The 23,845-nt window shown below is 44.1% G+C and overlaps 1 protein-coding gene across 4 annotated transcripts in view; it reads left to right on the forward strand.

Moving 5' to 3' along the window:
* Positions 1 to 1,422: 1,422 nt before the first annotated feature.
* The window catches only part of GHR (growth hormone receptor), a 165,113-nt gene continuing 142,690 nt past the window's right edge, over positions 1,423 to 23,845 (forward strand). Inside the window, exon 1 of one of the 4 annotated variants that reach the window (XM_044446471.1) lies at positions 1,423 to 1,757. The gene's annotated coding sequence lies outside the window, so the exon portion shown is untranslated. Of the gene's footprint in view, positions 1,919 to 1,985; positions 2,453 to 14,745; positions 23,730 to 23,845 lie in introns of those variants that run through there. The other 3 variants (XM_044446468.1, XM_044446470.1, XM_044446469.1) reach the window with 3 other exon arrangements.

Consider the following 23,845-nt stretch of genomic DNA (forward strand, 5'->3'; position numbering starts at 1 on the left):
TCATTCTTGCAGTATTGAAATTATTTCTTTGATTTCCAAAATCAACGAAAGCCAAGACCTAGAGGAAAGCAGCTCCTGGTATGCTTGTACAGTGGCCATGCTGGCTGGGGTTGATAAAAGTTGCACCCCAAAACATCTAGAAAGCATCAGGTGTTTCCTCTTTATCTAAGAATTGCAAAAGCAAAATGAAGAAATCCACAGACTGCTGCTTCTCCTCTGGAAGATTGACCTGGGGTGGGGGGAACTGAGCATGGAGGCAGAATTGTCTGGGACATGCCGCTGGCCAGATGTTGCAGGCCTATCACTAATCCTGGTGCCCTCCAGAGATCTTGGACTACAATGCTCTTAAAAGCCAAGCATAAGACCATAAGAAATGCCCTGCTGGATCCGACCAGAAGTCCATCTAGTTCAGCACTCTGCACACCTGGTGGCAAACCAGTTGCCCACGGGATCACTCAAGCAGGATGGGTGCAAGACTTCCACCTGCCCAAGCTCCTCAGCAACTGGTATATGCAAGCACGCCACAGCTGGTGAAGGACGAAGCAATTGGCCAGTGGGGCTAGTAGCCATGGATAGCCTCCTCCCTCCTGAATCTGTTTAATTCCTTTTCAAAGCCACCCAGATTGGTGAGCATCACCACTTCCCCTGGCAGTGAATTCCATAGTAAGTACTTCCTTTTATCTGGCAGCATGAGGAATGGTCAGGAATTATGGGAGCTGTAGTCCAAAACATCTGGATGGCACCGAGCTGTCTTCCTCTACGTTAAACACTAGGAAATGCTATTCTTCAGCACTGCCTCTCTCCAAAGAGTGTGCTAAGTACAATGCTGGGTTAGGATTTGGTTTTAGGCCTGGATCTGACCCATCACACCCCCGTCACATACAAACCAAGGCGAAGCCAGGGGGCAGTAGTGGACCTGGCCTTGGTCCTGTACCTACAGGTAGGTTGGAGGCCCAAAATTTTCTCTGCTTCCAAGGCTTTTTTTTTTAAACAAACGACTAAAAATAGTCTATGATTTTGGCTTCAGAAGCTTTCAAACAAGACGAACCATCCCCCAACTTTTTTGAAGGCCCCTGACCAGAATTTCTTAGGCTGATTACGGGCCTGCCTAGCCTATTTGAGGAAGCCAAGTTCCTTGTTTAAAAATAAATATTAGCCGAGTGCGCCAACTGTTATATAGGTGGCCCCTGGGAGAGGTCAGAACTTTTAACGAGCTGCTCGGGCGAAGAAGGGCCGTATACCAATATAAATAAATACAATGCTTTCCCCTGGTGGTTCATCCCCGGGACCCCTCTGTCGGACCCGTTTCAGAAGATAAGCCTGCAGATCCAAAGTTTTCTCTCTAGGTGGAGCCCCCAAAAAAGAAAGAACGAGAAATACTTAATAACAAATATCCAGGCAAAAAGTGACACGCGCTAATTCGCAACTCCTCATAGGCTGGGAAGCAATCAGAGCTCCCAGGAATGCAGTGACCTCCTCCCAACCATCTCCCCGCCTCGGGCAAGGGCCGGCCGGCCAGCCAGCCGCCCCCCTCCCCGCCGACCAGAGAGTGGAGTCAAGACCCCCTTCAAAGAAGGCCCCCCTCTTTCGCGCGGGCATCCTGCCTCTCCCAGCCGCCCGCGACTCTTTCCAGGGACCAGCCGACGCTTCCCAACTCCCCACCGGGGCGCGGGCAGCAGCTGGGCAGCCATGGGGAGAAGACGGGAACGAGGAGGAGGAGGAGACGGCGACGGCGGGTGGTGTTGTGGCCACGACAAGTAAGATCCCAGCGCCCGCACGGCCAAAAGCAGCCTGGGGGGCGCAGCCAGGGGCGTCGCTGGCTTGTTTGCTTTTTGTCCCAGTCCTCCATGCACCGCGGCGAGAGAGCGGCTCCGGAGGAGACAGGCAAGGAGACCTCTGCGCCGCCCTGGAAACGCAGGTAGGGCGCCCTGGGCAGCTGCTTCGGCCGGAGGGAAACAAGCCCGTGCGGGAAGGCGGGGGGGGGGCTTCTGTCTCCCCACGCCCCGGTAGCTGCTGTTCCCCCTGGAGGGAAGTGGCCATCGGCTCCACACCGTGCAAGTCCGGCTGAGGTTTGGGGCATGGCTGGGGGATACGCACATGCACCCCCAGCTCTGTTGGCGATCTCTCGCTTGAATGCTTTCCGCGCGCCCAGCACGTTTGGGCCAGAACTGTCGTATATATATTTGGCTTTAGCTTGCATCGGGCGCAATGCTGAACAGCAACCGCCTGTTGATTGCAAACTTCGAGGAAGTTTTGCAGAGTGGATAAGGCATGGGCAGGATTCTTTTCGTCGGGGATGACGAAAAGACAAACTGAAAAGGAAGGGAGGAGGAGAGCCCTTGAAGCTTGGACACCTTGGCGAAAGGTGGATGCTGTTTATTCAGTGGAAAGAATGTTTCTGTTGAATTTTCTAAGGAGAGCGAAACCACGAAGGGTTTTTTGACACCTTCAGGTATAGCAAAAGTTCTTCAGGTACAAGCTTGCCTGCGGATATTCTTCGTTGTTGCTCTGCTGAGTCGATTTTGTTTATTGTGCTCATGGATACGGGGCTGAGAGGTGGCTTAAGTGTTTTGCAGTTGTTATCACAAGAGAGGGGCTATTTCTCTTAACAAAAACAAAAGATGAGCACCTAGCTAATGACTAAAAATGTGTGTTTTTTCACTAGGTTGAAATTTTGGGAGAACTTTGGACAAAGTGGCACCCTTCAGCTGTTACTTTGAATTGGTGGATTGTATTATATAAAGTGGTGTTGCTTCAGCAATTGTATTTTCATTCCTGCATCATACTAACTGCTCTCCAAATGTTACACTCAACACACTGCTTTCTCTTCTCCTTGACACTCAGAGCCTGGCAGATCCTTTGTATTTTCCAGCATGAATCAATATTACATGCAGCCCCTAATCCCCTTCATGTTTACTTGGAATTAAGTTCTCTGTGTGGTCAGATTTTAATAAATAAGCATGGATAGGATGGGATTGCTGTGAGATTTCTACTAAATAAGCATTCACAGCACCATCCTGTGTGCGCTGCCTTGGAAATAAGTCCATAGCCCTAACACTACCCCTTTTAAACTGCTTTTTAGTTCACACTTCCAGGAGTTAAAGTATATCCCAATACTTTCTTAAGGTGTTGAATATATTCCTACTGGCTTTTGCTAGAACGGCAGAATCGCACATCAAGCTTCAGTATTTCTAGCCAGCATTGCCGATCCTGTGCAATTCAGGCTACAGTCCTGTACCAATTTACCTAGGAGCAAGCTCCTTTGAACTCGGGAGCACTCAATATGTTTAGGATTGTGCTGTAAAACATCGTCATTTTCACAGGGATATCAAAGTATTCTTGAACAAGTGCTGGTAGTTTTTGTGTCAATTTCAATTTTCTGATTGATTTAACAGGTTACTAATATTTGGTTTGTATTTACCTGTTAAATTTAACTCAGTACAGATAAATTAGAGCAAGCACAATCCAGGAAGGCCTCAATCCTGTGCTTTGTTGGGACTAAGACTGCAATGCAGCATCTGCTTACCTGGGTGTAAATCCCATTGAACCTGGTAGGACTTAATTTGAGCAAACATGCCTGGAAGCATGCTGTAAGTCTTGGTTAAATTGGGAATGGGGGGGACTTATGCTTGGCTAAACATGCTTAGTATTGGGCTGCTTATCTCATGGGTTTCAGTGGGAGACAGTTAAGCACATCATTAATGCCGCACCTTTACCAGTGTTCCATCGAACATGCCTCTATTGAACCCAGTGGCACTTAACTTCTGCACAAATGTGCAGGACTCGCATCAGCATTGGGAAGGCGTCAGAGTGTCTGCCTTTGGTAGGCTGGGCAACATCCAGGAATCAAGGGGGCACACAAAATTGTTTCCATCCTGATGGCTGCCACCACTGCCACCAGCTGTGCCACAGGGCTTTCTTGTGTGCCTTGTTTCCTTGCCAAAGAGCCACAAATTTTGGAGCCACTCTTGCAGAAATAGAATTAGTGGTGGGTGTGGGGTCGTCAAAAACCATTGGTGGGAGAAGGTTGCATGTGTCTTAATATTGATTTTTATGCAAAGTGGTCCTTCAAAGTTGCTTTTGATATTGTAAGAAGTGAAAGAGGACACTGTAGCTTGTTCAGTTTCCTAAACCTGGAATTGCAAGCTGAAATAGCCTGATGGTTTGAGGCTACATACTTACCTGGGAGTAAATAGGTCCTATTGAGCAGACACGATTTGGAGTGCACAGTTAAGCTGTTTGAAATGGCAACCATAAGCATTTGAAAGAGGAATGAATAAAAGTTATGTATTGGTGAGAATGGTGTCCTGCAACAGAAGGGTTGGACCCGACGACCTTCATGGCTTCTTCCAACTCTACTATTCTATGATTCATTCATGGCTACTCAGATCCCCACAATGTAATGAGAAAATCTTTATAGAAATATCTTTGCCATATTTATTCATTTTTATATTAGTTGATATATTCCAATGTTTCAGGGTGAATACCAGTAATTCCCAACCACCTTGATCAAATGCTATCTTGTCTCATCCTCTTCATTTTATTTGCACAACAGCCTTCCGAGGCAGGTTACCCTGACAGCCAGTGAGTGGCCCAAAGTCACTCAGTGAGCTTCATGAATTTGGATCTCCGGAGCCCCATTCCAGCAATCTAACCACTATACCACCCTGGATCTCAAAGCGTGTATTTTCCATTTTCCCTTGAATTCATGGTTGCTGAAAAGCTGTTACTGAAAGCCTTGCTATGAAAGAAGAGTGAACGAGGGACAGGCATGTACGTCAAAGGCTGTCACAGAGAGGAAGGTCAAGATGTTTTCTGACTGATGCCAGAGTATTGGACACAGAATAATCAGTTCAAGTTGTGACAACCCAGATTCAGACTGGACATCAGGAAAAGCTTCCTCACTGTCAGAGAAATACAACAGTGGAACCAGCTGCCCAGAGAGGTGGTGGGCTCTCCCACACTAGAGACATTCAAAAAGAAACTGGATGGCCATCTGAGTGGGATGGTGTAACTTGGTGTCCTGCAACAGCAGTGGGTTGGACCTGATGGCCTTCATGGCCCCTTCCAGCTCTACTACTCTGTGATTCTATGTGTTCGTAAAGTGAAGTGCTGAACCTCTTTCACGTTGGGGGCCAGCATTCCAGTGGGCGCTAGAACCGAAGACAAAGGGAGCAAGCATAAAAATGCTGGCATTACTTTAAGGTTCTTCCTACCAGTAATTAAGCCTTAGGTGAGACATTCCAGCCTTTCAGAAGTGTAGAGCTGGGAAGAGACATGCAAAAGTCAGGAAGCACCAAACCATAGGTGGCTGAAGGAAGGGAGCAGAGCGAGGGAAGCGAGAAGAGCCTTCTGTGGAGAAGCAGAAATCAGGCTTGGGACACTAAGGGGGCTGGATTTGGCCCCTGCCCTGAGGCTCTGCACACCTGGTGTGAAGATTGGTTGCTGGTTGATTACCCTCATGGCTGACTTAGGGCGATTCCAACATATGGCTGCCAAAATTTTCAAACAGTGATTTTCCAAAATTTTCCTGGTTCAGTGATGTGAATGCTGAGTTCCCACAAATTTATAGACTCTGAGCCACTTTTCAAAAGATTGTGTTTAAATGCCCCCAGACTGACCATTCTGGGTTCAGTGTGTGTATGTGGAGATGCTGTCATTCAGAGTGGCAACTTATGGGAGTCAGCTGGACTGGCTAAACAACATGGCAGAAAAGTTTCTTACTGCTTCTACTGGCATTTCTGGCATACTTTGAGATGCTGCCCTTGATCTATAGTCCCATAAGTTATTTGTAGCTTTAGCTTCCCCTCCACTTTGACCTTTCTCTCAGCACAGCCTCAGTGATGGTTCTATTCCATCCATGCATCCCATTTTAGTTACACTTTTAAGACATCTTTTAACCTCCCGCAAAGCATTGCCTGATTACTGGGCTTAATATTGCAAAGGAGTTAGGTTAAGGTTAAAGACAGGAAGAACGGGCCTCGGTCTGGTCTCCCCCTGTCTGAACCACTTCATCTTGTTTCACAGTGAGTGAGACAGACCCTGCCTAATCTAGATGGCAAAGCCATTGATGGCCTTGGCACCATGTTGACAAGCTGGGAACACCCAAGCCCTCAGCAAAACAAGAGCAGTTTAAGGGGGCAATGGCAGGGGATTTTTATTTAAAGAGTATTTACCTGAGTCTCAGGTAGACTCGGTACCCAGGAGCACCTTCCTTCAGCTATGTTTGATTTATTAACTCCAGCCCTACCTGGACAGACAGAGGCTTGCCACAGTTGTCCACACCTTGGTAACCTCTCGGTTGGACTGTGCAATACACCTTGTGTGAAGCTGCTTTTGAAGACAGGCCAGAAACTTCAACTGGGTCAAAACAGGGTGGTGTGGCGGTTTGTAAGAGATGTCAAATTCATGACATCTTCATTGGCTACCAGTTGAAATCTGGGCCCAATTTAAAGTGCTTGTTTTAATGTATAAAGCTCCAAATGGTTTGGGGCCAGGATACCTGAAGGAGCACCTTCTGTCTTGTATACCTACCTGTCCTGTTAGATCAGGCCCAGAGGCCCTTCAGAAAGCCATCCTTGAAAGAGGTGAAGAAAATGGAGAACAGAAGAGGGGCCTTCTCAGTGATTGCACCCCACTTGTGGAATAACCTCTCAAGAGTAGTTTGCCGGGCGCCTTCATGGCAATCTTTTCAGTGCCAGGCAAAACTAGTTTTAATAATTGATTTTGTTGGAATTGATTTTAAAAGAAATGTGTTTTATATTGTGATTAATACTCTCAGCTGTTACATATAAACATTATGTTTATAGTATTGTTATACACACACTGTTTTAAGTATTTTATTAATAATTTTATATTGCTGTAATGTAAACCACTTAGATCTATAAGATTAAATGATCTATAAGATTAATAAAATTAATAAATAAATTTGGTTCTAACAAGGTTTTTAGGAAGAGTTTCTCTTCATGGTCCATCTTGTAAGGTCAAATATGAAGTCAAGAACATGCTTTTGTTGCTAGAACTTATCTATAAAATTACAAAGCTGTTTGTGGAGGGCAGTGCAGGGCCAGCGCCCATGGTAGATGGGAATGATGGGAATTGATGTCCAGCACATCTGGCAGGTGGCAGGTTGGGGAAAGCTGCCACATGGGATGGACCATCAAAGTAATAAGGCCACCCGGTGATAGGTGCAGTTTTTCTGCACCTATCACATGGTAACCCTTGGACCATCCCTGTTTGTTTCTTCAGTGTGTCTACTGGTTACTCAGAAATATATTGCATTTTTCCCCTGGAGTTTCTGTCCATGTGGCTGATGTGATCTAGTCCATCAGTTTGGAAAATATTCTGAAGATATTTGAATTTGGAGAATGTGATTATTGTTGTGCACTTAAAACAAAATGCACAACCTTTCCAACACTCCACATGTAAAGATGCTAGGCTGAGAAGGAGAACAAGATGTCTTCACCTTTAATAGTTATGCAGGCTAGCATATCTTGGCAAGTGCAGTTTGCCATGTAGCAGCAAGAAAGCTGTATCTGCTGATATTTATACCTCTATGCAATTTCAGATGACACAGAAGTCCTATTCCTCCTAGTACCTGGTCACCTAGAAGGCAGACTTTCTAGGCAAATATACTTTTTGAAATTACCATTAAAATGAATTTTTGTTACGGCATACCACACTTTATTGTGGAACTGCCTTGCCTTGCTAGTTAGCTCATTCTCATATCAGGATTCCCACGGTCATTTATAGCACAAACTATGCTTGCTTCTATTGATCTGTCAAGTGCTCTCATAGGTATAATTCTAGGCTGCGTTTTTCCTCCCATAAGGCCTTCAGTGGCCTCCATTCTGGCTGGGAAGTGGGGGACTTGCCACCCATCACGTGTGAAGGCCACCACCTTGAGGAAGGCTGGTGTAAAGTGTAATACAAGTTTTCCTGCTCTCTTTCTAACTCCATGGGTGGCCAATATGTGCAGTCCCTGTGCAGTCTTCATAATGCCAGCAAGAAAAATGTTAGTACCACACTCAACGCATTACAATTTGCATGTAACTTTCCACCTGGAGCTTAGCAACTATGTAGTGGATGTAAACCCATGAATAGGCCCATAGAAGCCCAGGCTGCCTTTAAGATTCCAGTTTCATCACCACCCTGTTTACAGAGGTCAGATAAGTTAGGACATGAAAGAAGTAATCAGAAGGCACTTTCTGTTGAAACTGACAATTTAACAGCTGTCTTGAAGCCAAAATGTAAGGGAAAAAAACACATTACATGCCAATTTTGAGTTTGCTTATTTCTGAGCACCTTTGTCTCTTTCAAATGTGAGTCTCTACGAAAGAAGGGTAACAGTACAACCCTTAGTGTGATGTCAAACTTCTAAAACCTTCCTTGTTCCAGAGGCTCCACACTCAAGCAATAAACCACTTTACATCATCCTTGTAAATAAGACCACAATTTTACTAGCCTTACTCTTTTAAAATGTTTCTGCTAAGAGGCCAGTGGCCTGCGTTCCCATATTGACTGCGGAAAGCAGGACTGATGTCAAGGTAGGTATGGCTGGGCACCTGTCAAGAGCCTGTACCTCAGCAGGAACCCACTGGCAAAGGGCCCCTTGAGTCTCTCCTCTTTTCTTTTATGACCCGCTTGTCCACCTGCCTTGTGCTCTGATCCAGGTGGTGGTGGTAAGAAGGAAGAGCTGCAGCGGTCACTGTCTCTTTGCTCACCTTAAATGATTAGAATGCTTGAGTGACTGAAAATGTCCATGGATCACAATAACAAAGAGTGACCTGAACGGGTTACAAAATAGATCAAGAGTCCTTCTGCTAGTGGTGCAGTGGCCCTTGGAAATGCCGCCCCATAAATTCATCCCCAAGAGAATCCATGGCTGTGCTACTTGGAATTGTATTTATAGCCTTCCTGTTCCAAAGAGCTACTTTGGTTAATATTCCATAATCAAATACATGCATGCAAAAACAGCAAGCTAGCAAGCCACCAGTAAAGTCTCATCATTAATTTTCTAGGACATGGCAGCAAACTGGGAATAAGCGGCATTGAAGTAAACTCAAAGGTACTGACTACTGACTGCATAGGTTCTACCTTGTAAAATATATGTAACTTTAACAAAAAAAAAAAAAATCTTCAGCCAGCTGAAATGCAACATTTCGTTTTTAATGAGAAATGCTAAAGCAATTTGCTTTTTAAAAAAAAAAACCTAGAATGAAACTTCTAGAATGAAGTAGCAGCTTCATGGAAGAAAAACATATTGGAAGAAATGTGCCAATGGCCCCCAGACATGGTCATAGGATAGGATTCTCAGTTCCAAGGTTAGAGGCACATTCTGCCATTGCAGCAGAGAATTGGACCTCCCCAGCCCCTCACAGTCAGCATGAGGCAACCAGACCAGCTGCTCTCCAGGTCAGGAAAGGAACCTCAGAAAGCAGGGAAAGGAAGAGGGAAGACTGAGGATGGCGAGATAGCAGGATCTTACTGTGGAACAAATTAGGATCTTACTGTGATTTCAGATACTGGCTTATAGTCAAACCACAGTTCAAACAATCTGCTGTTCCCCAGAATCTGACATCACAGAGTTAGGTTAAAATGGAAAGCAGAAATGGTCACTGTCCCACTGGGGGGTACAAGAGGGGAAGGGAGGGGCATGTGACTCTGGAGTTGCATGATCTTCCCCTCCAAACCAAGATTGCAACTCATCTTTAACTGCGCAACCCAGGACTCTTGTGGCATGATGCAGACAAAATTAAAAGCATTTAATTGTGTGCTTCAGTGGAAGATATTTAAGGATGTACTTAACTTTCCCATTAAAGCAACAGAATTTACAAGTGCTTCATTCAATCATACTTAAGCTGGAAAGACGTTGAAATCTAGTCTCGAATGGGGAATGCTTTTCCCACCCCATGACTGGAATGGCCTAGTGGGAGCCACCATCACCTCTATAACATCACCACCACCGTCTTCCCTGAATGTCACTTAATTTTGCATTGCTGCTACAAGATGTGCCAAATAATAACTGAAATCATGTCCAAAGAACTTCAGTTTACCGAGGCACATGAGGTTTTGAGAGGTTATGTCATATTAAAATCAGCTTAGTTGCTGTTGCCTGTCTTGTGCGCCCCTTCCAATGAGCAACCCTTTCTTGGATGAAAAACAATTTCTTCTGAAATGGTACACATGCCATGTAGCATCTGGTATGTCTTTGGGGAAATATTTTGCCTGCTTTCTTCTATGGCGGATTCCTACACTACTGGAGTGTCATGAGAGTCTATTCCATGTGTAGGAACCACTGAGATGAGACCATTCATGTGGTTCATAAATTAAACCTGTGATCCTCCAGATGTTTTGGTCCACATGATCCCTCACTGTTGGCTATGTTAGTTTGGACTGATGGGGCTCTAAATACCTGGACGGCCAGAACTTGGTCATCCCAGCCTACTATGTCTCCTGCTTGCCTCATTTTGAGCCTGTTTTGCTCAAACCTCTCGGGTTATTGGCATGCTAGGCTGTCCCTTGTATGGAAGCAGACATTAGCAAAGTTTATATGTGCGGCTGGAAGTATAACCCCCACCCCAAACATACATGCATGCCCACCCTATGGAATATTGTCAGTAACTTTAGAGTAAATATTGAAATGTTATTTTAAATCATTAAAGGGTGCTTTATTTTATTGCCTTAATGCATTTTATGTTGTTTTAGGGTTTTGTGCATATAGGTTTTAATAACAAATACCATAAATGCTTCAAAAATCATTTGCGGTTGAGCACTCACTGGCTTCACTGCTGTGGTGGATGTTTAGACTCCAAGTCTTAGAAGATTGCTTCATTGCAACCACTTTTAATATGGCTCGATAAACAGTCAGTCTGGATGAAAAACAAGAACTCAAACAGGGTAATTTGAACCTGATCCTATTTAGGCCACCATTTTCACATACTTTCTTGTGAATAACTGGATTCAGAATTGTACCCTACCTATATTTACCAACTTAAGTATAGCAAAATAAGAATTTTTAAGGAAACTACCCTGCTGTTTTGTAGAAGCCATGCTGTGATAAACACATTGATGAGCAGTTTTTTCCAAAATTTAACTCTAGCCTTGAAAAAATCCTTTTATCTGTCCTGAATCTACCATCAAATTTATAGGATGACCCTGAGGAACTACTATTTTCAGAAAGGAAAAAAAATGTCTTCCTTTCCACTTTTCCTCACTGTACTTAGTTTGTACACTGTTCTCACATCTCTCCCTATACATTTTTTTCTAAGCTAAACAAGAGGAATTGCTGCAGCCTTTTAATCAGTTTGGTTGCTTCTTTCTGAACTTTTCCTAACTCTGCTCTATGTGGTGACAAGATCTGTACACAGTACTCCAAGTATGATCACACCATAGATTTTTGTGACAGCAACAAGATGTGGGCCATTTTAATTTCAGCTACTTCCCTAATTATGTCTAACATGGTTTTGCACAGCTGCTGCACGCGGGATTGACATTCTCATCAAGCTGCTCATCACAACCTCAATACTTCTTTCCAGTGATGTGTTTAAATCCTTTGCTCCAAGTCTCGAGTCAGGTGTCAAGTTGTTAAATCCAAGCTGATGATCAAGACATTGCAAGGAATTTTCAAGTCAAGTCTTCCCCTGGCCCCTTCCCGCTGGCCCCTCCCTCCCACCACCTCCCTTGTGTCAACAAGAAGAGCTGAAGTCTTGGCTTCCTTCCCCCTATCGCAACGCCCCTTCCTGTCCGTCCCCTTGAAACTCTTCCCCTTCCACTGCCTCTTCTGTGCTCACGTCTGCCTTCCAACCTGTTGCAGAAACCTTTCATTTTCCCCAGGATGTCCTGCCATGCGTCAGGTGCAGGCAGGAAGCCCTGGAGTGAATCAGTGGTGAAATTAGCGGAAATCTCGAGCCAAGTCACTCGCTCGTTGCTCCCAAGTCAAGTCTGAGTTGAGTCACTGACGCAACTTGAGTCGGACTTAGGAAGTGAACTCGAGTTCCCACCACTCCTGCTTTCTTGGTTAATCAGTGGTCACTCAGATCCTACCCATTTATATTTTATTGGATTTGTTGCCCCATGTGGATTGTTTTACACATGTGTGCATGGAACCGAACTATGTTTGGTATTTTAATGCCCAGCCTCCCAGTTTGGAAAGGGTTATGGAGTTCCTCACAGTTTCTGTTGGTTTTAACCACCCTAAAGAATGTGGTGTCATCAGCAAAACTGACCACATCACTGCTTATTCCTAATTCCAGATCATTTACGGGTGAGTTCAAAGCAATGGTCCCAGTGTGGATTGCTGTGGGGCTTCACTGTACCTCTGTGCCCCTCCACTGTGCTTTCTATTACTGATCCATGATGTTAAGTTTCTTCAGTAGTCACCGGTGAGGGGCTTTTCTAAGCCTGTATGAAAGTCCAAATAATACCTACGGGGCTTTCCTTTGTGGAAAATTTTCAGCAGGGCTTGTCCTTCTATTTGCATATTAATTTTATTTATAATAAAGTTTTTGACCAATATGCCTGGAACTTCCTTAACTTCACTGTCATTCTGTGGTCCAACTACTTTCCTTGGTAGTTTCCTACTTCTATTTAAAGAAATCTTTATTGTTGGCCTTCATATAATTATTGATATGCTTTTTTCCATCTCTTATTGTACTTCTGCTTCCTCCTTTGGGAAAGACTTTTCTGGAGAAAAACTTTTCTCTAATATATCCGTTGACCTTGCTCAATAGTCACACAGGTGATATCGTGGGCATGGCTGAGCTTCAGTCACCTGGTGTCCTTCCTCAGGTGTCTCTGGTATGCACATCCTCGGCTATGGCACTCTGGCCTCTTTGGTTGGCTCTCATGCTTCACCAGATGTTCATGGCCTATTTCCCCTCTTCTACATTTGGGAGATGGGAAATATTTTCATCCCCTAAGGATGACTTAATTGAACTCCCCAGCTTCCCAGTTGGCTTTCTTCCAGGGCTCAGTTTAAAAGCTGCCTTGCTACTTTGGGAGATTTAAGCGTATGACTCTCTGCAGGTGCAAAACTGGCAGCTCTTGTGTCATATGTAGCCACAGGTGATGTGCAGGTTCACAGTGGAAGGAAACTGGAGAAGATCTGCAGGATTCTTGCAGCTCCGTGAAAAAGTAAGGTGGAGCAGGGAACTTGTGCCAACGTGCTGTCTTGTCCTTTCCTCCACAGATGGTAGCCAGATGATTTAGAAAGGGAGGATAAATCCAGAAAGGAGTTCTAGTTTTTCTTTCATTTCTTCTTTCTTTTCTAGCCCACACACAGGCACACAAGAAAAAAACAGCAGTATCATATTTATTCTCACTCCTACCAAATATAATGCATATGTTTTAGGCATGGAAACATATAGAAAGAACCTAAGGGCAGAAGAAACAGCAGCATTTTGAAGCTCTGCTTTTAAAAGGAGAGTCCAAAATAGATAGGAAAAATTCTTTCTGCTAATCAAATAGTGTCTGAAATATGTCAGGAATATGTCAGTTTAGGTGGTAGACAGAAACACAGCAGGATAGTACTTGTACCAGATGCCAGCTGCACTTCTTTTTAATCTTCTTTGGTCTGTCTTCTGCCGTTCCGCCCCCCCCCCCACTTCCTCCTGTTTTAGTTCTTGAACATTTTGTGTCATTGATGCAGCACTATGAATATGGAGCAGGGAAAAGATAAAATTGCAATTTAAGCAAGAGCTGGGAAGATTATTAGTTGGCCAGTTTGCTCAGAAAAGCTGCAGCCTGGCCTTTTGCCTTCAACATTGGTTTTATCTACAGATATCAGAAGCTTTTTGTGACGTGGAGCTAGCACACCACCTCCTGATATCTCCTAAAGACCCCTGTTAAAGGCCAAGAAGCAAGGACCAGTACCAAACCCTCCTTGGTAGCCTTGAGTCCTCAACTAGGAGGGTGGACCTTCAGTTGTCTTCCCCGGTCGGGCCATCTTCTGAGGCTGCGTTCCAGATCAAGCACAGACCACATGCTTTGCCTGTGCAAGTGCCCAAGGCCAAGAGCTGGGACAGGCCCTTGTGCAGAACGCTGAAGGACCAGGGTCCTTCAGATAATACTGACCAAGAGATACCAATTATCTTGACCATGCAGGAACGTATCAATAAATAAGAACAGATTCATGGCTTGGCTCCATTTAAGATAACTACTTAAGCAAGAGTAACCCCCTGGCTGCTACGGGTCAAGCTGCTTATTTTGTTTGTTTGTTTGTGATATTTCTAACTCTGTGTCTCTGGACGGCTTACAACAGATTCAATAAATACAACAATATAAATATCATAGATACCCCAAACAATAATAAAACTGAATATCTCATGACTAAAGTAAAAGATAATTAAAATCTATTAAACATTAAAATATTGGGTGAATAAAAAGGTCTTGACCTGGCGCCGGAAAGCATATAATGACAGCACCAGGCGGACCTCTCTAGGGAGCGCATTCCATAACTGGGGAGTCACTGCAGAGAAAGCCCTCCTCCAGGTATTCTATCTCCTAACCGCCTTCACGCAGGGTTCCCAGAGCAAGGCCTCTGCAGATCTTAAGGGGTGGGATGGCATGTTAAGAAAAAGACGTTCCTTTAGGTCCCAAGCCATTTTGGGCTTTATTGGACATAACCAGCAGCTTAAATTGGGCCCGGACTTCAATGGGAAGCCAGTGGAGCTGGTAGAGAACCAGCATTATATGAGAATAATGGCTGGTCCCTGACAGCATGCTGGCAGCTCTATTTTACACCAGTTGAAGTATCCAGACTATCTTCAAGGGCAGCCCCATGTACAGCATGTTACAATAGTCCAACCGGGAGGTTACTAGAGTGTGTGGTCTTAGGAAGGATGGCAAGGTGAGGGCCCTACTTTCCTCCTTAGAATATCATCATCATCAACCACAATGCTGCATCAGAGTTGTGTATGCCAGTGCCAACATTTAGAACTCGAGTACAGGAGCATCCCATTCCATGTTTAAGCCTCTAATTCAAGGGAGATTGTATCAATACCTGGAATTGTCTGAAGTCGCAGCAGACCTAGGTAAGCCCCACCTGCCCTTTGAGAGCTCTTTTTCTTTGTGTTGTTTTGATTGTCTGCAGAGCAAAGGTAGGTTCAGAGCAACACTAAAGCAACAGAGACAGAAATATGGTTTTTATCTTCAGGCAAGTGGTGAAACACGGACATTTTCAGAGGATTCCAGGCAAGATCCAGCTACAAGATTAGAATGATACCTCTGCATTGCCTGTGTCATGGTTGCTAGTTCAGATGGAGAGCTTAACCAAGGCTCTGCTTGGCTCTGGATCAAAAAAGATCCCTATAGTACTTACTTTCCCAGGGATTATGGTAATAACTGAGGAGCTTGAGCTAAGCCATTCCCTGTGTATATAAAAAGATCCCCTCCAGTTCTAGTTGCTGTGTATAAGACTTAACGAGGATAAATACCATCCGGTGGAGAGTTCTGATTGGGCAACAGCAGGGCTGCTCCCTGAGGTCTGTTGCAAAACCAGAATGTTCCCCTACTACCGCTTGGTCTCTGGCTTTGTCAGAGATGCAAGTGCTGCCAATTGGAGCAATAAAGAGTTCAGTTTCTAAAATACTTGGAAAATGATACTGACTTTTGGGTACATGGGGTCATTGTTCTTATTAAGTGTGATCCTGCCTCAGAACCACACAGCTGTCCCTGCATTTCACAGCCACCATTTCTTTCCCTTTCTGCTAGAGGCATTGGTATGATATCTATCTAACTCTGGAAATGTGGTGACGGTGCTGACAGAATTGTCATCTAAGCACCTGTGAAAGGGCACCTGTGAAAAGAATGGGTGGTTTCAGATTTGAGTAACACAATGAGTAATGACTTCTGGGCTGGCCTGAACCAGACATGAGAAGCTTTCTCGTGTCAAATTATACCATTTTTAAATATAGACTAGTCTTGTCTGCTCTCACTGAGTGAGCAGCTTTCCTGGGTTTCAGACAGAGGTTTTCCTGCCATCTTCTACCCAATCTTTTTTACTTCTGCATTGAAGGGGCTCCATCAGTGAGTCAAGGCTCAGATCATGCTTCTAGGCTTCTTCAGACCCATTGCTGAAGCCAGGCTCCTCGCTCAAAAGGCTGGAAGAGAGTTCTCTCCCAAAGCATAAAAGAGGAAAACCTCATATCCATACAGAGGTGGTCTGAAGGGATGGCCCACCAGGCTTGTGCCCTGGATCTTTTCTTTGGCTCACCAGTTCTGTGTTCCACCATGCTGCAGAAGCTCAAAGCAGTCACCACAAAACCTCACACAATTTGTGTTAAAGCTAGCAGGGGTGAGCAGTCATTTATAGCCCATCCTGTGGCTTTTCCAGCTGAGTTCCAGGATTGCAGTCCTTCTAATCCCTTCAAGCACCTACAGGTCCTGCAGGTAGTTGCAAGGTAGACCAGGCTGCCTCCTCTGTCAAGCCAGCAGGGGGAGCCAGGCTGCTGCATGGATCCTGACCGCAAACTGCCCAATGCCCTTGCAAATGATTCACCCTCTTTTTTCCCCGTTGGCCATGTTAGCCCCTCTCTTCTACCCCAGACTGATTAAGTCAACCTTAGTCCCATGTTTATCGATGTTCCAGATGTTTCTGCTTACAACTTCCTTCAGCTCAGGCCAGCATGGCCAATGGTGAGGAATGATGGGAGTCGTAGGCTAAAACAGCTGGAAGACCATCATTGGTCACCCCTGGTTTACTGGCTCTGTGACTGTCACCTGTCAACACATCGATTTTGTGAAACTTAGCTATTTCTCTGCCTACAGCAGAAGGCATGTGTCTCACCTGACTCAAGTGGTGCTCACAAAGGGGGATTCTCCCCCTTTTTCCCTTTGCATGGCGTGCAAAGCTGACAGCACACCTAACAATGCCTTCTAGCAGCAAGTGGCCGCAGAGGCACAGGCGCATTTCTAAAGCAGCCATAGCACTTTTCCATATTCCGGCTCATCAGAAAGCAGTTAAAGGACGATACCGATGCTTGACACCTTCATCTTAAAGTATACGAAAAGGGAGGTCCCAAATAGATGGCTCACCCTTTAGTCGCCCAGATTATCTGACATTCTAATGATCTTGCTTTCTTATTGGCATCATGACCTTGTGACCTCCTGATTGCAACTCCTGTTGACTGGGGCTGATGGGAGTGGAAGTCCAAACTGTCTAGAGAACATCAGGTTAGGGAAGGCTGACAAAAAGAAGTAACCATATTGGAGTAGTGCGATGCAATGGATGGAGCATTTGCCAGAAATGTTGAATGTCCACCCTCAATTCACTTCCTAGCCATGAAGTTTAAGTAGTGGCACATGGTTTTTTGAAGCCTGTGTATGAGCAGAGGGCAAACAGCAGGGCAGTTTGTTTCCGTTCTTCCTGTGAGTACCCTGCACACCAGGTCATCTCAGGAAGAATGAGCATTTGGAAGCTCCTATGAATAGAAAGGAAAGTCTCATTTTAATTGAATTGCTGGAACTGAAGGTTATAATGAATATATTTGGGCCTCTGTGTGGATAGGATTTCAGCCCAATACTTTATTTCAGCCTAACAAATGTTATTGGGTGAGACTCACTAAGTCCATGTACTTTGTAATATTGGTGGGAGCCAAAGTAATAGCAATATTGGGAGTGTTGGCATTTGATTAATGGCATTGATGCTGAGAAGGTGAGAAGAGGAACCATAGCTCTTACTTCCTCCAAACAGGAAATGTTGTGGAAGACAAATCAGTTCTTCTATTGCTTATGGGAGACAATTCTTAACAAAATTGTAAATTTTATGGGAGGGAGGGAGATCACATCACAAGTGAGACAGTTGATTTTATAACACAGATTAACCTCAGCCAGTTTGCAACTTGCAGTCAAAAATATCTGGAGGGACTTGTATTAGGCAAGGCTAGCCTTGAAAAAAGACAGGCATTGATGTTAAAGATTAAGCTTCAAGGACCAAACATCAGGATTGACAATTCTGATAGGAGTGGAAAAGCAAAATGGAAGTTTTTCACAAGTTTCAAAGGTAGGAAGTGAGTACCAGAAGGCACCAAGGATTGGCAACTGGTAACAAAAACTGCTTGGATGCAAAACGATCTCGGTGGAGGAAGAATAGGATGCCAAATCATTCGGGCTAACAACAAATGCAGGCAGTGAATGCTCATGGGACTGGAGGTACAACGGGGCCACTGAGAAACGAGAAATACCAGCACCTGGATTAGCAACACCTCCGGATCAGCAATCCCACAGTGGCTTTCATCTCAGAATAAAACTGTCCAGTTTTAGCAGACATATTCTAAAAATTGGTTGATCAGAACATACAGTTTACTCCTTTATCACAGGTATGAACAGCACTTTGGACATGGGGGCGCTGCGTTGTTTTCTGCAACAAATCCTAACTAAAGTCAACAAGAGTCTGACTGCTGACTTAAGAGGCAAAATCAGTTGAATTGGATTATGGTCCAAATTTGCATGAGGCAAACTAAATGTGAATTCTTGTAAAGACCCCATAAGGCCTTAGCATGTCTCCAAGAAAGTATGCAGGCTTTTGGACCCTAGGAAAGTTTGCTATACTACCTGTTGAAACTTAATCTCCTTGTCATTCTTCCAGTAATGCCTAGCTAATCAAGAGGGTTGTCTAACTTCCATATAAGCTACCCTCACCAAATTCACATGATACAATAAGCCACAGTGGCTATCCATCAGAGCCTGAATATACAAAACAGTGCACAGTATATTCCACTGTGGCATAATTTCAATTTTCCCAGTCTCTTAGGTTGCAAAATCAGGAGAAGGCCCTTTCACAGTTCAGTCAGCTCCTTTGGGAAAGGCATTGCTAACTATATTACAGGTATTACCTACCTATATAAGGGTTCAGATGGCTTCAACTTCCAGCTGAGACAACATCCTTCTGTTGTCATAGCAGGATAGAGTTCGAGCACCTTAAAGCTAGCTCTGGGGTCCTATTTTATTCTTGCCTTATTCTGACTACCATCAGATGCTGGCAGTAGTTCAACACATCTGGAGAGCACCAATTTAGGGGAAGACCGGTTCAGAGAGACTGAAGATAAACCAAAAGCTTACACTCTCCTTCTCCTCAGTTCTCTCATTCCCCTTTGAACTAGGCTTTACTTACACTTAACTGTTTAAGAATAGACAAATGGGAGTCTGCCCTTGCCTTCCAGACCAGAGTTGGGAACCCAGCAGTTGGAAGACCATATGAACAGTCTTCTGCAGCAGGGTTACTTCAGATGCCTCCTTATGGAATAGTCTCAATGGGACTGCTTTATCCTTTTATCAGAAGTTCCCAGCAGGAAATGTTGAGAGGCCTGTGAAAACATCCAAGTTTGCTCCTCTCAAGAGCTGGGATTGGTTCTTGTTGCATGTTCACCCAATAGCACCCACTTCATGCCAGAACAGGCATTAGAATGATTTGAAAAGCTTTTGTTTCTGTATAGACTTACCGCAGCTTGCCATGTCATCTGAACCCAGGCAAATGGTGGTTAATCTTAACTATGGTTAGTAAAACCAAGCCACAGCTTGTGAAATTGGCTTTTTTCACTAAGCATAATTGAGCTTAAGCAACTAGTTAAGCTTAGTAGAATTCAGAAGTAATACTAAACTGTAAACTAGAACAGAATCAGATGTTTCTAATTACCTTCTTGAGCTGCACTGGAGGACCTGCACTTCATTTGGTGTTTTTGGAAACAGTGCACACAGCTTGTGGTGTCTTCTCTTGATAATGCAAAGCCACAGTTTAGTGTTATCTGTGTAATGAAGGATTAGATGAAACAGCAAATATTCACTTCTGTTTATACGTACAGGTATGTTCCTACAATCATCTGGACACACAAAGAACCATGTATTGTTGCTCCTTAAAGGCTATTGGATTCGTTGTGTTTTATGGAAAAGAGATCACCTTGTCTTTGGGCTGTAAAATTCTGTACCTGTTACCTCTGTGGAGTAAATCCAGATTAACAAAGTCATTGCTATGAGGCTTATTGGCTGGATTTCTTTTGAAAGTTCTTTGGAACTTTGTTATTGATCACCTCAGTGAGTTTAGTGTGGACAAACATTAGTTTTGCCTTCACCTCAGAAGATTCCTGTTTTCTGGATCCCAGCTCTTTTCATGCTAAAAATTTAAGGGATGGAGAGATAAACAATGTGGGCATGGCACAGTTTTGTTGGACTATACCACTTCCAACTGCTGATGGGAGAACTGCATGTTTGAAAACTTATAATGAACTCCCTGAATAGTGGAAAACATAGCAAGGAACATAAGCAACAAACATGGTAAGGAAGAAAAGCATAGTTAGGAAAATGAGTAAGTTAGATCTTTATCCTTGACACAGTAGTTATCCAAGGACATATTAAGCTAGTTTGTATAAGATATGGAGTAACGTTCTGTCCATTTGTAGTCTGGGGTGATCTAGCCCAATTGAACTTGCAAGTCTGTTCATGTTGCTTGAATCCAAGATAGAACATTTTTGGGTGCTCCAGGTACTGGTGGGTCTTTCTATGCATTCAGTTATGACACATGAAACTGCATGCTTATTTCTACGTACTTTGCACGCCATCTAAGCATCGCTCCTCAAGCTTGTACTTCTCTTTCTGTGTGCAAAGACTCAAACGCAATATTCACTATGTGTAGTGAACTATCTGATGCAAGGAACGTATATTGCCATTAGGCCATTGGTCCTTGGGAGCTAATGTTCGCTCGTGTAGTTCATGCTTCAAGCCTAGGACAGCATGGCTGCTCTTTTCTCTGGCATCCTGGCTGCAGCATGAGCTGTATTTGCAAAGAAGGATTTCCCAACAGGAATTGCAGCACTCAGCACTTACCAATTTCCCAAGCCTTGTGCAAACATCAACAAACTAATCACTAGTGAATTATTACCTATTCACCTCTGTTCTTCTGGGATTGGAGAATGCGAATTTTCTTCTCATTTTACTTGCCAATAAACATTTGGATGCCAGCATTTATTCTGCTGCAAACTCTCATGACAGAGTTGCCAAAACACTTGAATTTGCCATATGAAACTTGGCCCCAATTCAGGCTATTGGTTCTCTATTGTCTGTCTTCAAAATTTACCTTGTGCGCCACAAGCCTTTCTGCTACCTTTTTAGCAGAAATCTTGATTGGGTCTATAAGCAACACTTATCCTGCTCTGGATTGGATCCCCTGTGCCTACTGTAGATAAAACTGATGAAAGGCTATTTATACATCAAGAAAGAATAGAATTTGTATCACCAAAAAAAGAGGATAAAAATATTGATACATTGATTTGTAGCAAATGTGCACATGCTAATTTGTATGTCTAGATGCTGATTTAGTTATTACTAGAAGTTAGAAGCACAATGCATTTGTCTAATTATTATGGAAAATACTTCATGGCTTCATACACTACCTCCTTCCTCTTTAATAGGCTTGGAGTAAGAGTCCTTTCAAATAGAGCACTGTCCTACATAAAGTTGAACACATGGCCATCCTACCAGGCAGGATATTTTTCCCAGCTCTTCTTGTAGATGCCTGGGACCAAATCTTGGATCTTCTGCAAGAAGAACATAGGCTCCGCCTCTGAGCTACACCTTTCCCCATTTTTTGTGCTTGCTGGCTTATTCTGTCTCTTCCCATTCTTTGCATGTGCTAACTTTGGGCCTTTGACTTTCTGCCTTTGTTGACCTCTGTTTTCTGTCCTGCCAAATCTAAAAGGCACTAAGGAAATCCATTATAGCTGCCCTGGGAGGTGGAGTACCCAAATGCAGAGAAGTCATTTAAAATTAATTAATCAATCAATTAATATTTTTCTTGAGTTTCCTATATTACTATATAGAAATATAAAGATCTGAGCTTCTGCATGCACCATATATCAGACTGTTTTACAAGACCAAGAGGAACCATGAAGCAGGAAAGTGGGAGGCAATCGCCCAGCCCTTATAAAGCCATGGCAGAGGCATCAGATGTTTGAAATCTGATGCCTGTTTAGACAGAAAAAAGACCTATAATTCCTAGCATGCTGGCTATGTAGTGCTGGGGGTTGTTGGGCATTTTTCTCTATCTGAACAGGCATAGGTTTATGCCCTTAGCAACTCTTGAAGGGAAAATAGACATGCATACTTCAGAGAGGAAGCTTAATTGCCCATTGTGCCATGCTTCTTAAAGTCTGAAAAGGCTGGAAAGAAAACATCTTCTCAAAGCAATAGGGTGCATTTTGCAGTACTGTTAATGATCAGAGGTTTACAAATGAAGTAGCTTTTAGCACAATATGCGGCAGACGAATAACTGTCTTGCACAGGAATGCTTTTTTTCTCCCTCATGGCAGATCCTTCCCTGCTTGTTTTCTTTTTCCCTAAGTGATAGCAACTAAGTTTTTTATATTCTCTTTCTGCTGATGTCTTGCAGGTATTCAGCCATTAAAAATGTTTTAACAGGGAATGTCATTAACCCTGCTGTTGAAATCAAGCATAACTGTGCACCCCCTTCTTTTCTGTAGTGCAGTGAATGAATACAGAGTTTGGGGCACAACATAGTACAGGGCTCATCTCGTACCTTGAATGCTGAGGCATTTTCAGGTTGGAATAGATGCACAGGGCATGTTGTCACAGTTATTCTAGTGTCGAGGGCTGCTGTGATTCACTCATGGACAAGGGAATGGTCTTTTGGTGGAGCAGCCCCGCAGGTGGGAAGGTGGGGCGTCCAAATGGGGATGGAACAAATGCAGCAGGAGTGCCTTTATGGGTTCTCTTTATAAAAGCATTTACTTGGTTGCAGTGGGAGGGAAATGATGGGCATTTGCTCCATTTCTAGGCCAAGTCAGGCGAATGGAAAAGCAATGGATTCTGAGGTTATAAACCTTTGCCCAATTCACATGGGGAGGGTGATGGCTTTTGCTACTGCCCGTGTCAAGCAGCAAAAGTCATGGATGTTTCTGCAGCATCTGGAAAGCGAGTTGTAACAGCAGAATTCTTTCAGTGAGGTTGGACCTCTTTCTGCCCCGGAGAGGAAGAGCTGAAACCTTGCATGAGCCGGAGGTTTGCAACCTCGCTCTTCTTAACCACCAATTGCAATATGGGGATCTGTGCACATAACACACCTGGAACATCAGGCCTGATGAGTGGCAGATGCTGCTGTGCCATGAGTGAAGCCAAGCCAAGGGGGTGTACCTCCAACACCTTTTCAGCAGGGACTCTCATGACTTCTTCCAGGATTCCCTCTGATCTCAGCTGTTCCATCTGATCTCAGCTGAAATCCTTAAAGCACCTGAGCGGAAATGGACTTTGTTGTAATGGAAAGTATTTTTAGATGGCTGCATCTTGAATGTGCAATTAAGCCCCATTAACGTTAGGAAAGATCTGCTGCTGGTGGAAACTAGAACTGCTAGAACTGTAGATCAACAAAGTTGCCTGCATTTTGGGCTGGCCCTCATGATGTGCTCCTGGGGACTGTCATGATGAGCCTTTGCCCTTCAACATTTGCCACGAAACCACTGCTGGCAAGCTAGAAGAAGAGTGTGTCTTATGAGTGTGCTCCAGGATGGACTGTAAATTCACAGCTGCCAAGGGATGTGATTGCTCCGGCAGGCGTATTGGCTGGCTCCCTATTTTCTGCCTCTGTATGAATCTGCAATGGGAACGGAGGCTTGACATCAGCTACCGGAGCCCAGTCTCATGACTTGTGCTCCTGCATGGATGGCTTTAGCACCCTTTAGCAGCATGTCTGCATCGTTTACTATATGGACTTTTAGAACGGGGACGTAAGTGGGTCTACTTCAGCTAAAACCTGGGTTGTGTTTATCACGTTATCATGCATGCATATATAGCTGTGAAGAAAGTAGCACAGTGACTGAGAAACAGAGAAGCCAATAACCAA

Source organism: Varanus komodoensis, unplaced genomic scaffold, assembly GCF_004798865.1.
Source record: "Varanus komodoensis strain SLA01 unplaced genomic scaffold, ASM479886v1 scaffold5, whole genome shotgun sequence".
In the NCBI taxonomy this organism is placed as follows: Eukaryota; Metazoa; Chordata; class Lepidosauria; order Squamata; family Varanidae; genus Varanus; species Varanus komodoensis.